The sequence below is a fragment of the Microtus ochrogaster genome, chromosome 16, assembly GCF_000317375.1.
Source record: "Microtus ochrogaster isolate Prairie Vole_2 chromosome 16, MicOch1.0, whole genome shotgun sequence".
NCBI classification, from domain to species: domain Eukaryota; kingdom Metazoa; phylum Chordata; class Mammalia; order Rodentia; family Cricetidae; genus Microtus; species Microtus ochrogaster.
This window is the reverse complement of record NC_022018.1, coordinates 53,012,987-53,024,905: the sequence shown is the minus strand read 5'-3', so window position 1 is coordinate 53,024,905 and position 11,919 is coordinate 53,012,987. Positions and strand designations below refer to the sequence as shown.

The following is an 11,919-nucleotide window of genomic DNA, read 5'->3' as shown; positions in this document are numbered from 1 at the left end:
AGTGGTGGCGCCCGCGATTAATCCCAGCACTCAGGAGGCAGAGCAGATGGAAACCTTATCTTGAAAAACAAAACACTGGATTTGCTAATTAGGGCAGTGGGCCCTGATGGACACACAATATGAACATTCTGTATCGCGTACATGTACAGTGTCTTTTCTCTTGACAGTCATATGTGTAATATATGAGGGTCATGAAAAATCTAGCCTCCTATAAACACCCATTTGTCAAGGAATTGGGTGAGTGCTAGGAGAGAATGTCTGCTTAGCTAGCTGCCACACTCTCCCAGGATAGCCATCCTGAGACCCCCTTTCTTAGTTTGTCTCCCTGTTCCAAATGAACTCACTTTTACTTAATCCTGAAACCTAAATAGATTTTATAGAAGTAAATTGACAAAACTGTCTTACTTTAATCAAACTTAGTATCTAGTTTAAATATATTTTAAGAAATGGCCCTCAGGCAGATATCTGTGAGTTCTAGGCCAGCCTGGTCTACAAAAGCTAGTTCCAGGACAGGCTCCAAAGCTACAGAGAAACCCTGTCTCGAAAAAAAAAAAAAAAAAAGGAAAGAAATGGCTCTCAATACTAATTGATATTCACTGGATGTAGAATGAATTTAGCTTTTTATTTAATATGCAACTTTATAATCATGTTTCTAGATACTCTAATCACAATGTCACTTTCATCAAGTAATGCTTTTACTTTTTGACCTTTTATATTTATCCAAAATTTGAATATCTATAAACTCTGATTGACTTATTTTCTCCATTAATACTTTTCATTTCTCTTAAGTAAACTTTAAAAGTATCCATAATTTTCAATATTATCTATGAAGTCACAAGTTATCCTTCATGTTATCCAGCCAACTTAAAGAGGAAAATGCTTTAATTAAATATTTATGTTCCTTTAGAACTGAGAAAATTAAAGTTTCAAATCAGTTGATATTCTACTCATCACATAATCCTATCTAAACATATGAAAATAGTTTATAATTCCTTAACATTTGAAATACTGGGGGCAAAGTCATCCTGAACAGAAACAAGTAAGCAAAACAAAGCATTCGTTTAACTTTTCAGTCTATTAATACAGAGACAATTTTTTTAAGGATTCAACATATTTGCACACAAAATACCCAGATATAAAACCACACCACATGCTGTAGTAGAAACTTAAGATTTAAAACATGTTTACCTGGAAATCTAAACTAAGTAGGCTTTGCTTGATGTCATTTAAGTCTCCCGCTGAAAGTGAAACAAAACCAGACTCTCTTTAAAAACAAAGAACAGAAGGGAAAGTTGAAAATATTAACTGACTCCTTAGTCAGATCTAAAATAGCTTCTTCCCTTGGGGATAAATGCTTTCAGTTCTTTGTGTGGAAAAATCAGCCAAAGGAGTAACCAGGGAAAATGGTTTCCAAGGGAAAGTTTTTTTGTAAGGCACAGGAAAAGTGGAAAACATCAGCAGGGAGTTCGGGCAGGAGTTGGGGAGACATTTCCTTTGCAGGAAGTCCAGGCGGGGGCTGGGGAGACATTTCCTTTGCAGGCTGAAAGGCAGAACTAGAGTCACACAAGTGATTTGAGACAGATTGGTGGCTTTCCTAGGCTGTTTGCAGGAAAAACTGCATGGCTTTTAAAGTTCAAACCACCCAATATACCACTTGAGATTTGTCAAGTTTGTAGTGGTAGTGTTCTCACTCACCTAAAGGCTGCATTTGTCTCCAGTCATATTTAAATTGACTTAAATTTCTCCTTATTAAGGAAACAAAAACTGGTTACATATTAATGCCATTAGAAATTACATACTTTTAGTAGTGGTACACACCTATGATCGCAGCACTTAGGAGGTAGAGGCATGGAATTTTCAGATTATTCTAGGCTACATATGGAGTTTGAGCCAGCCTAGGCTACATGAGACCCTGTCTCAAAAATATTGACGTCATATATACTTACATAAAGACACGCATATTTATGCATATACATACATATTCCTAGCTGACCTGGAACTCAATATGTAGACCAGGCTGGCCTTGAACTCACAGAGGATCTACCAGTCTCTGACTCCCAGTCCTGGAGTTAAAGGTATGCACTACCACACCTAGATGTGTGTGTGTGTGTTATACATATATATGTATATTATATATATTTTAATGTACAAGGGAGCAATAAGGCTTCTCATTACTTCTTTGTGCTTTGGCCTCAGATTTCTTCATCTCCCCATAAGTAAGTTAGAAATAGATCAGGGTCAAACCCAGCACTGCTGACTCTTGGTGGCTGAGTTACTCTATGGAAAAGCCTAGTCAGTATTCAACACAGTATGTGAAAGTCAACTGCTATCAAGGCACATAGATATGAAATTTGGAAATAATGAAAATGAAGATTTAACATACTTACAGATAAGTGATTTGTGTAGTGAATTATAGTGAACTCTGAATATCAATTTGGAAACAAGAAAATAGTGAATAAATGCCTTTAATTTTATCTATTTATTTTTGGGTTTTTGAGACAGGGTTGTAGACTTGTAGTTTGTAGGGAATGCCAGTGGTTGGTGGAAGCAGGAAGCAGTTTTTCAATGTCAGTAATAGTCGATAAGTGTTCATTGACATGTGTGCTATCATCTGCAGTGTGAAATGTTGAGACAGAACATTAGAGGTAGGATGAACATCATCATTTTAAAATAATCCAGATAAATCTCACATACTTGGTAATCATAAATCACAGCCTGATTTGGAACATGCCTGTTGTTTTGCTGAAGGAGAATTGTGTTCGTGGCAAACAGAAATGGTTATATTGAGGACAGCTAATAAAAATCAGTATTGTCTGCCCACAAGTCACTTCTAAAAATGCATTATAGGAACATCTTTCTGTGCAGAGATGTGCCTCGGGGTAGTACTTTGAAGCACTCTAAGTGTGGATTTTATAGGAAAGCAAAAAGCAACCCAGTTATATATTTGGAACAGTGAACTGCAGAGCTCTCTGGAAACTAAAGTAACATTAATACTAGCATGTGATGTTGTCTCCTATATCTCAAGAGGAAAATTGAAATATCCAAAACAATATATGCATTATCTTTTGATATGTATAATTTCACATCTTTCTGGAGAGCAGATTAAAAGGGATAAATAAAAATTGTTAACAGGGCCAGGCGGTAGTGGCACACTACCCAGCACTCGGGAGGCAGAAGCAGGTGAATCCCTGTGAGTTTGAGGCCAGCCTGATCTACAAGAGCTAGTTCCAGGGCAGCTAGGACTGTTACACAGGGAAGCCCTGTCTCAAAAAAAAAAACAAACAAACAAACTATTACTTATTACTAGATGATAAAATTTTAACTTTTCTATGTAATTCATCATTTTGACAGTGTTTTTGCTTTTTATAACCAGATGAGGAAAGAATAGCTATTTAAAACAGTATAAATTAAAAAAACTCTTAAAATAGATTTTTTTGTGTGTGTGTGTATGTGTGTTGCCTGCATATATGTCTGTTTACTATGGGTATTCACTGCCCACAGAGACCATAAGAGGACAGCATATCCACTGAAACTGGGGTTACAGACAGCTGTAAGCCATTCTATGAGTGCTAGGAAATTGAACCCTGGTCTTCTGCAAGAGCAGCCAGTACTCTTAATGACTAAGCCATCTTTCTGGTTCCTTAAACAAAAGTAACTCTTCAGTGGCATAGAGGAGGAATAACAACTATCATGCTGAGATTGACATGGTTGGAAAAAAACAATTTTCAGATTTCTGAGGCCATGCTCTACAAGTTTGTGGTTTAATGGATGATTACTTGAACTTTTTTTCAGAAACTGTTTTAACCACCCTAGTACATGGAAAATGCTGGTGTTATGGTTTTTCCTTCTCTCTCATTATTGTAGGCATAATTATGTCCTAGAACTTGGCTACCCTAGCGCACTGAAAGAATAATGTTTGCCACCAGATACTTTGCAGAAAGTGAGTAGCAGCCATGCCAGCAGGGAGTAAGCCTTTAGGACATTTATTTCACTTACCACTGAAGTCACTTAGACTGGTTGGTATTTAGTCAACACAAACTGGAGACACCTGAAAGAAGGAGCCTAAGTTGAAGAATTGTTTCCTTAAGATTGGTCTGTGGTTATGCCTTTGGGGACTTGTCTTTTGGTTTGTGACTGATGTGAGAAGGTCCAACCTACTGTGAGCAACACAGTCTCTGAGATAATCCTGGACTGTACAAGAAAGCAAGCTGTGAGCTGAGCGGTGGTGGCACATGCCTTTAAGCCCAGCACTTGGGATGCAGAGGCAGGTGTATCTCTGTGAGTTCAAGGCCAGCCTGGTCTACAGAGTGAGTTCCAGGATAGGCAGGACTGTTACACCAGGAAAGCTTTTGATCTTCGTGTTTATCACAGCAACAGAAAGTAAATGACAACAGAAATTGGTGCTAGAAGTGGGGTGTTGCTGTGATGGCCCTGACCATGTTATTTGGGGGAGGAAGGGTAGTGAAGATTGTGAGAGAGAAATGCTGACAATGGAGGTCATTGTGAAGTTTCAGAGGAAAGAAAAAGTCTTTTAGGGATGTTCATACAGAATCTGGTTGCTGTTTAACTAGAGCTGAAAAATTAACTGATTAACAATAAATTAATACTAGTGAATTGAGCCCTCTATGCTTTCCTGTGAAGCTGGTTGCTGATTAGCTGAGGCTGAAAAACATAGCTGTGTTTTATTAAGAGGCTCTCACTACTTGTGGAAAGTATTCCCTTAGGGTCAGAATACAGAAGCTATGGTCCAATGGGAGGCCCAGACTGTACATCAAGGTGGCAGCAGAATTTGGCAAATAATGTTTAAGAGTCTCCCACATTATACTGGATTTGAACGCATGAAAGGGTCATGTAGGGAAGCTGGGTGGCAAGGTCACTGAAGTCCCTTAAGAGAGGCCAAAAGATGCCAGTGGAAGGTACTTTCTCAGTTTCAGTGGAGACCCCAGAATATTGGGGATGCCAGCTCTGTGAAATCTACCAAGGGAAGCAGCAGGTGTGAAATAGAGCTGGTCTTAGTAAAACTAAATGTACTGTGGATGGCAAAGCTGAAGAAATGGATACACCGAAGCCTTTTGCAGCCAAAACATCATGGGTGACTCCCTGATGTCAAACATAGACTACAGGATTTGTTGTGTTTTTTTTTTAAGATTTATTTATTTATTATGTGTACAGTATTGTCAGTATTCTGTCTGCATGTGTCCCTGCATGCCAGAAGAGGGCAACAGATCTCATTACAGATGGTTGTGAGCCACCATGTGGTTGCTGGGAATTGAACTCAGGACCTTTGGAAGAGCAGGCAGTGCTCTTAACCACTGAGCCATCTCTACAGCCCAGAGCTACAGGATTTGATCTATACTGATAGACTTTGGTTTTGCTTAATGTGATTATTTTTATATCTTCTCTTTTGGAGTAAGAAAGTATTTTTTAGTAAGTATTTTTTAGAAGCCCACAGTTAAACTTCAGAGTGGGACTTTTAAAGTTGTACTGTGTTTTATACTATGATATCAATATGTGATATTGGTGACAAGAAAGAAAATATTATGGCTTAAGGTGATGTTTATGTTCAAGGTGACAAGGAGTGGTGCCTACTTGTCAGATACAACTGTCTACTTGACAAAGCCCAGCGTTATCTGAGGAAGTCTCAAGTAGGGGGATTTCCTTGATCAGATTGACCTGTGGGCATGTCTGTGTGGCATTTTCTGTTGTTGTATTTCAAGAGGAAATCTATTAACTTAGAAGAATGAACATGACATATTGTTGAGTGACAGACAGGAAATTATAAATGTTGATACCTTGTAGATATATTAGTAGATATGAAGGCTGCTATGTCTAATTAAAATTAACCATAGTTTTATAGAGAATTTTATTTTATTCATAATTCTTATAATTCCTGAATATTTGCTCAGAAAAACAAGGCTTCTTTTATTTTACGCACACAACAAAACAGAGAGCTCCTTAAATAACCGTGTTCTGATTTCCTAAATTTTCACTCAATCCCTTTAACTCCTAATTTAATATCTTACACTACTGTTTTATAACAAAGCAGTAAACTCTACTGTATTTGATTCCTTCTTCATCTCTGGAGTTTTCTCCTCCTCTCAATTCCTGTCCTTTCTTCCCCTCTGCTACCTTCTGTATTTTGTCACATCTTTTTTTTCTTTCTTTATTTTGTCTTTTACAATCTTTCTGTCTCCTCTTCCACAATGGCCCCAAGCCATTGTAGCACTTATGTTGTAGATGTATCAGTAGGGATTGTGCTCCACAATTCTGCATTTTAATCTGTTGTGGTTTTCTGTAATGGCCTCCATCTGTTGTAGAAAGAAGAAAAGTCTCTCATCTCAGAGAAGGTAAGGACAGCACATACCTATGGGTATAAAGACAAATATTTAGAATGAAATTAGAGATTTTCCTGGTTTAGTAAGTTATCAATTGTAGGGTTTCCTCCAATATTCACTGCTTGCTTGGCCAGATTTCTCTCTTGTTGAGCAGGTCTTCAGCCCAGCTAGACAGCTGTTTGGTACCAACAATGTGTCTGTGCTGCTACTGCATGCCTCCTTAAAGTTATTATTACTGGTCATTATTGTGGTTCACAGGTGTCATAGCTGGGTAGTACTGTTGGTTGATTCCCTCCTTTGGATTGGCTGCATGGCACCTTCTAGTACCAAGGAAGCTTAGTTTCCAAGTAGAAGGCTTTCACATCAGTTCCAGCTCAAGAACTCTGGGTCCTGGTTCTAGGTCCAAACTGCCTGATGTCTTCAGCAATAGAGATTTATCTTCTACTTCGGAGGGGCAACAGCAATATATATCCACATGCCTCTGCTTCTGTCTCCCAAGTGCTGGGGTTACAGGTATGCACCGTCACCACCCTGCTTGCCCCACTTTTAAAGCAACCTGAGAATAGCTGAGCATGGCACTAATCAGCACTCAGGAGGCAGAGCCTGGCAGATCACTGAGTTTGTGGCCATCTTGGTCTACATATCAAGTCCAAAGATAGCCAGGGCTACATAGAGAGATTTCTCTCAAAAATAAATAAATAAAGTAAATGAAAATAGACATTTTCTGTTTGCTCATTGGCAGAATCAGGTACTCACCCAATCCCTGTCATAGCACACTATTGTGGAATACTCCCTTTGTACACAGTGAAGATTTGTCACTTGAATTGATTTATAAAATGCTGATTGGCTGGTAGCTGGGCCAAAAGTATAGGCAGAACAGCCAAACTGAGGATGCTAGGAGGAAGAAGGGCAGAGTCAGAGAAGATACCAACAAGCTGAGGAAGCAGGATATGTAGAAAATGAGGTAACAAGCAATGAGCCATGTGGCAAAGCATAGATAAGGAATATGGGTTAATTTAAATATGAGTTAGGTAGTAACAAGCCTGAGCTACTGGCCAAGCATTTATAATTAATATTAAGCCTCTGTGTCTTAACGAGAACCTTTGGGGTTCAACCACGGTCCTCTTCAGGCTTCAGATTGGAAGCTACAACAAGCAAAAAGAACTTTTTCTGAGAGTGAATTATCTCTCATGTGCTTTTCTGAATTAGTTTCTTTATTGTTCTGTTTCTATTCTAATTTTCCTGTCCTACTTCTAATTCCTCCTAGCTTCTTTTTCATTTCCAGCCTAAAAACTGTCTCTCTCCCAGGAGCCTCGAAGTGATAAAGAAATTGCAAGAGTTACTTCTCATCGGTCAAAATCACATTCCTAGGGTAAGCAATAGGAGCTGAGCCCTTGCCATGGCAAAACAAGGGTCCAAGGTTACAAGAGTAAGATCGAGACCAGAGGGCAGGGGTACAGTATCCAGTGCGATAAACTTTGAGTCATAGGTCCTTTGTTAACATGCTGGCAAGAAAAGAATCAGCATGCTTTTCTTAGGGTGCTTTGTGCAGTAAGTAATCTTGGTTGGACATCTGCAGCTCTTTGTGCATAGCTGTAAAATTTGAAATTTATGATCCGTTTGCAAAAAGCCTTTAATCTTGTTTGAACTTGCTCTGAGGTGAAAGTGAGCTAATTGTGTGCAGTTAGAATAAGCCAAAAGAAATAAAGTAGGCTTTTTTTTTTTCCAAGACAAGATTTCTGTATGTAGCTTTGGAGCCTATCCTGAAACTTACTCTGTAGACTAGGCTGGCCTCAAACTCATAGAGATCTGCCTGCCTCAGCCTCCTGAGAGCTGGGATTAAAGGCGTGCACCACCACCACCCAGCCCAAAGCAGGCTTTTAAATGTCTACAGTCCTCATAGGACAAATATATCTAGTTATGAAGCATGCCCCAGCATATATTCTGTATATCAAAATTATGCAACCAAATGAAAAGTCATCTTCCTGCCCACTGACAGATATATGTGCCCATAAGATTGAGGTATAATCATGAGATTATATTGCACATCACATGAGATTACACACTACAATGCAGGTATTGGGGTAACAACAAGCTGCTTTAGCAAAAATGAGCAACAGTTTCCAGAGTTTATGGTTCTGCAGGCCTTGCCTGGGCAGGATTTATCTCCATCAGATAATCACTCCATTGATGGGTTGACATCTGAATACTAGTGGTGTGGGAAGTCCTTCAGTCTATGTGTTGCTTTTATTGGTTAATGAATAAAGAATCTGCCTGGGCCTCTAGCAGGGCAGAACAGAGCTAGGTGGGGAAAACTAAATGGAATGCCAGGAGAAAGAAGGCAGAAGGCAGAGAGACATCATGTAGCTGCAAGAGGGGAAAGATGCCAGCTGCCAGTTGGAACCTTGCTGGTAGGCCACGAACCTCATGGTAAAATATAAAATAATGGAAATGGGTTAACCAAAGATATAAGAGCTAGCTAGCAATGCGCTTAAGTGATTGGCCAAGCAGTGATTCAAATAATATAGTGTCTATGTGATTGCTTCGGGAGTCTGGGTGGCCGGAAAGTGAACAAGCAGCCTTATACAAAACACTAGTTGTCACCTCTGTAAACTCTTATGACCCCTGACATTGTTTGGGAACTTGCAGGCAGGACAGAAACTTCAACCAACAGCACATGACAGATGGAGACTCAAATGGGAGGGAAACAAAAGGAGACAACATATATGAGATCTTCCTGGGCACTAGCCTGCTCTTTCCTATGCAGTGAACATGTGTGATTTCAATAATGGTTTCTTAAACCATACATATTACATGCATTATTATCTTCAATTTAATGTTGGAGCAAAACTAAAGTGTCACAAAAGCAAAATGAGGAAACTGAATGGGGTTAAATGGGTTACATGGGAAGGGAACAATGGCAATAGTCCCAAGCTAGTCTGGTTTGCTTTTCTTACAATGCTCAAGGTCAGTGTTTCCATCCTGAGTAGCCACTGAAGGGCATGTGAACAGACAGCCACTCTCATCATTTCTGAGTCTCCATATCACAAAACTCCATAACTGCTTGTGAAAATCAGTTCCTCAGTGCTAGGACAGAGATTTGACAGTAGGTAGCTGCGGTCAGGATCTGAGTCAGACCTAAGCCCAGTGACTTAACAAATCTAGATGAGTTACATGCCCTTTCTGGCACTCAGATGACTAATCTTTCATGCAAGACCATTAGAGAATTCTTAGGTTGTTTCTCTCAGGCTTTATAGGGCGTGGTGTGCCTTCCCTTGGAAAATAGGCATCGCAAAGCATTCAGAATTGTTATTTTCCCTGTAAATTCCCTCCTGTAACCCCTGAAACCCATGCTTAGTGAGAGACTGGGGAGAGAATTACACATATGGTAGTTTGAGCATTGTTGGGAATGGGGATTCTTTTCCACTGATACACTGTCTGAAGGAGATGGCTATGAACCAGGATGACCACAATATTTACGAAGGTATGTAATGAAAAAAGAAGACTTTGGCAACTAATGTAACTCCATCACTCACAGGGAGGATAAAGAGACATTCACTTGAGGTTTAATAAATCAAAACAGTGTTTGTCCACAGCTTCATTTTTTCCCATTACTGGTGGGTGATGTCATCATTTTCATTTCCCTTAAAATCGTTTTGTGTCCAGGAAAAGAAGATTGATATTAACTGCATTTATTATCACAGATTCTTATGGTGATTTTAATTTTAATTTTGCCACCTATGTAGAGGGTATTTTTAAAGATTTTTATCTATGTGTGTCTGTATGTTTCTGTGTCTGTCTCTGTGTGTGTTTGTATATATGGGTATGTGCACATGAGCACAGGTGCTCTCAGAGGCCAGAGACATCAGATCCCTTTAGCTAAAGTTACAAGCCATTGTATGTGCCCAATGTGGCTGTTTGGAATCAGACTTGGGTACTCTGCAAGAGCAATGTGAGCTTTGATTGCCAAACTTTCTCTGGCCCTTATTTCTTTTTTCCTTTTCTCCTTGATGTTACTGGTCAAACAGAGTGCCTTAAACATGCTAAGCATAAGTGGTACCAATGGAAGCACATTGTTGACAGAAAAATAAAATGTTAGACTTTATTTAGGCCACTTTATCAAATTCTATTAAATGCTAAGCAGTTCTGCTTCTGGGACTCTATTCTACAGAAAGTTATGAACAGATATACAGCAATCTCTGATGTGGATATTTGTTGTAATATATAAAGTATTAAAAATTTACAAATAACCAAATGATTGCTGAAAGTAGGTTAACTTCTCTAATATGTTAGAGGAATCTGGGAAACAGCAGAGTAAAGAGACAACAGGAATCAGTCTTCCCACTTAGATAACAACTAAACTGACAGAATATGTCTGATGTAACTGTTTTTGTATTCTGGAGACTACTAAGGGCTTGCAACATCCCAGAGGACAGCTAGGGTAGTAAATTGTGGTTAATTTGATCAATTTCATCTCTTAGCACAGTAGCTGCTAACCAGCCCCCAACCTAGCTCGTCTCAGATGTCTGTAACATGTTCCTGGAATAAATCAACATTCCCTGTCTATACCAGGGCTTTGTTCTCTAATTGCTGCTGCTTTTCATAGAGGTTCAGAGTTAGGATTCATTGTGGTTGCCTGTCTAAGGGTTTCTATTGCTGTGAGAAAATACCATGACCAAAAAGCAAGTTGGGGAGGAAAGGGTTTATTGGGCTTACACTTCTGCATTGTAGTCCATCACTGAAGGAAGTCAGGATAGGAATTTAAGCAGGGTAGGAACCTGGAGGCAGAAGTTGATGGAGGGGACGCTGCTTACTGGCTTGCTTCTCATGGCTTGTTCAGACTGCTTTTTTTCTTTTGTTTTATTTTTTTGTTGTTTTTTCGAGACAAGGTTTCTCTCTATGTAGCTTTGGAGCCTGTCCAGGCTGGCCTTGAACTTACAGAGATCCTCTTGCCTCTGCCTTCCAAGTCCTTGGATTAAAGGCAGCCACCACTGCCCAGCTTCAAACTGCTTTCTTATAGAAGCACCACTCACAATGGGCTGAGCCTGCCTCAGTCAATCACTAATTAATTAAGAAAATGCCCTACAGACTTGTCTGTTTGCAGCCTGATCTTATGGAGCCATTTTCTTTTCTTGTTTGTTATTTTTTTTTTCCCAAGGCAGGGTTTCTCTGTATAGCCCTGGCTGTACTGGAACTTGTTTCTGTAGACTAAAATGGTCTACAAACTGGTCAAACTCAGAGGTCTGCTTGCTTCTGCCTCCTGAGTGCTGGGATTAAAGGCATGTGCCACCATAACACTGGCAGCTATTTTCCTAACTGAGTTTCCTTCCTTTTAGATAATTCTTGACTTGTGTCAAATTGTGCATAAAACTATCCCTACATTTTTTTGCAATTCCTTTTTTTCTTTTCATACACTCCTTTTTGTTCTTGTTATTTCATTTGAAAGCTAAATACTCAACTAGGTCATGAACAAGTAACCGCAGAGTCTAGGGAGATGTTTCAATGGATAAAATGCTTACTATGCAAGAATGAGGACCTAAGTTCAGATCCCCAGCACCAATGTAAAATAGCATTTTTTTTTTTT

At 39.3% G+C, this 11,919-nt stretch overlaps 2 protein-coding genes across 2 annotated transcripts in view; one reads left to right on the top strand and one right to left on the bottom strand.

The window, feature by feature from the left end:
- Nucleotides 1-2,017, bottom strand: part of Ecm2 (extracellular matrix protein 2) — a 33,667-nt gene extending 31,650 nt beyond the window's left edge. The window contains exon 1 of the mRNA XM_005355171.2: nucleotides 1,189-2,017. The gene's annotated coding sequence lies outside the window, so the exon portion shown is untranslated. The remainder of the gene's footprint in view (nucleotides 1-1,188) is intronic.
- Nucleotides 1-11,919, top strand: part of Cenpp (centromere protein P) — a 198,050-nt gene that overhangs the window by 154,637 nt on the left and 31,494 nt on the right. The gene's annotated exons all lie outside the window — the stretch shown is intronic.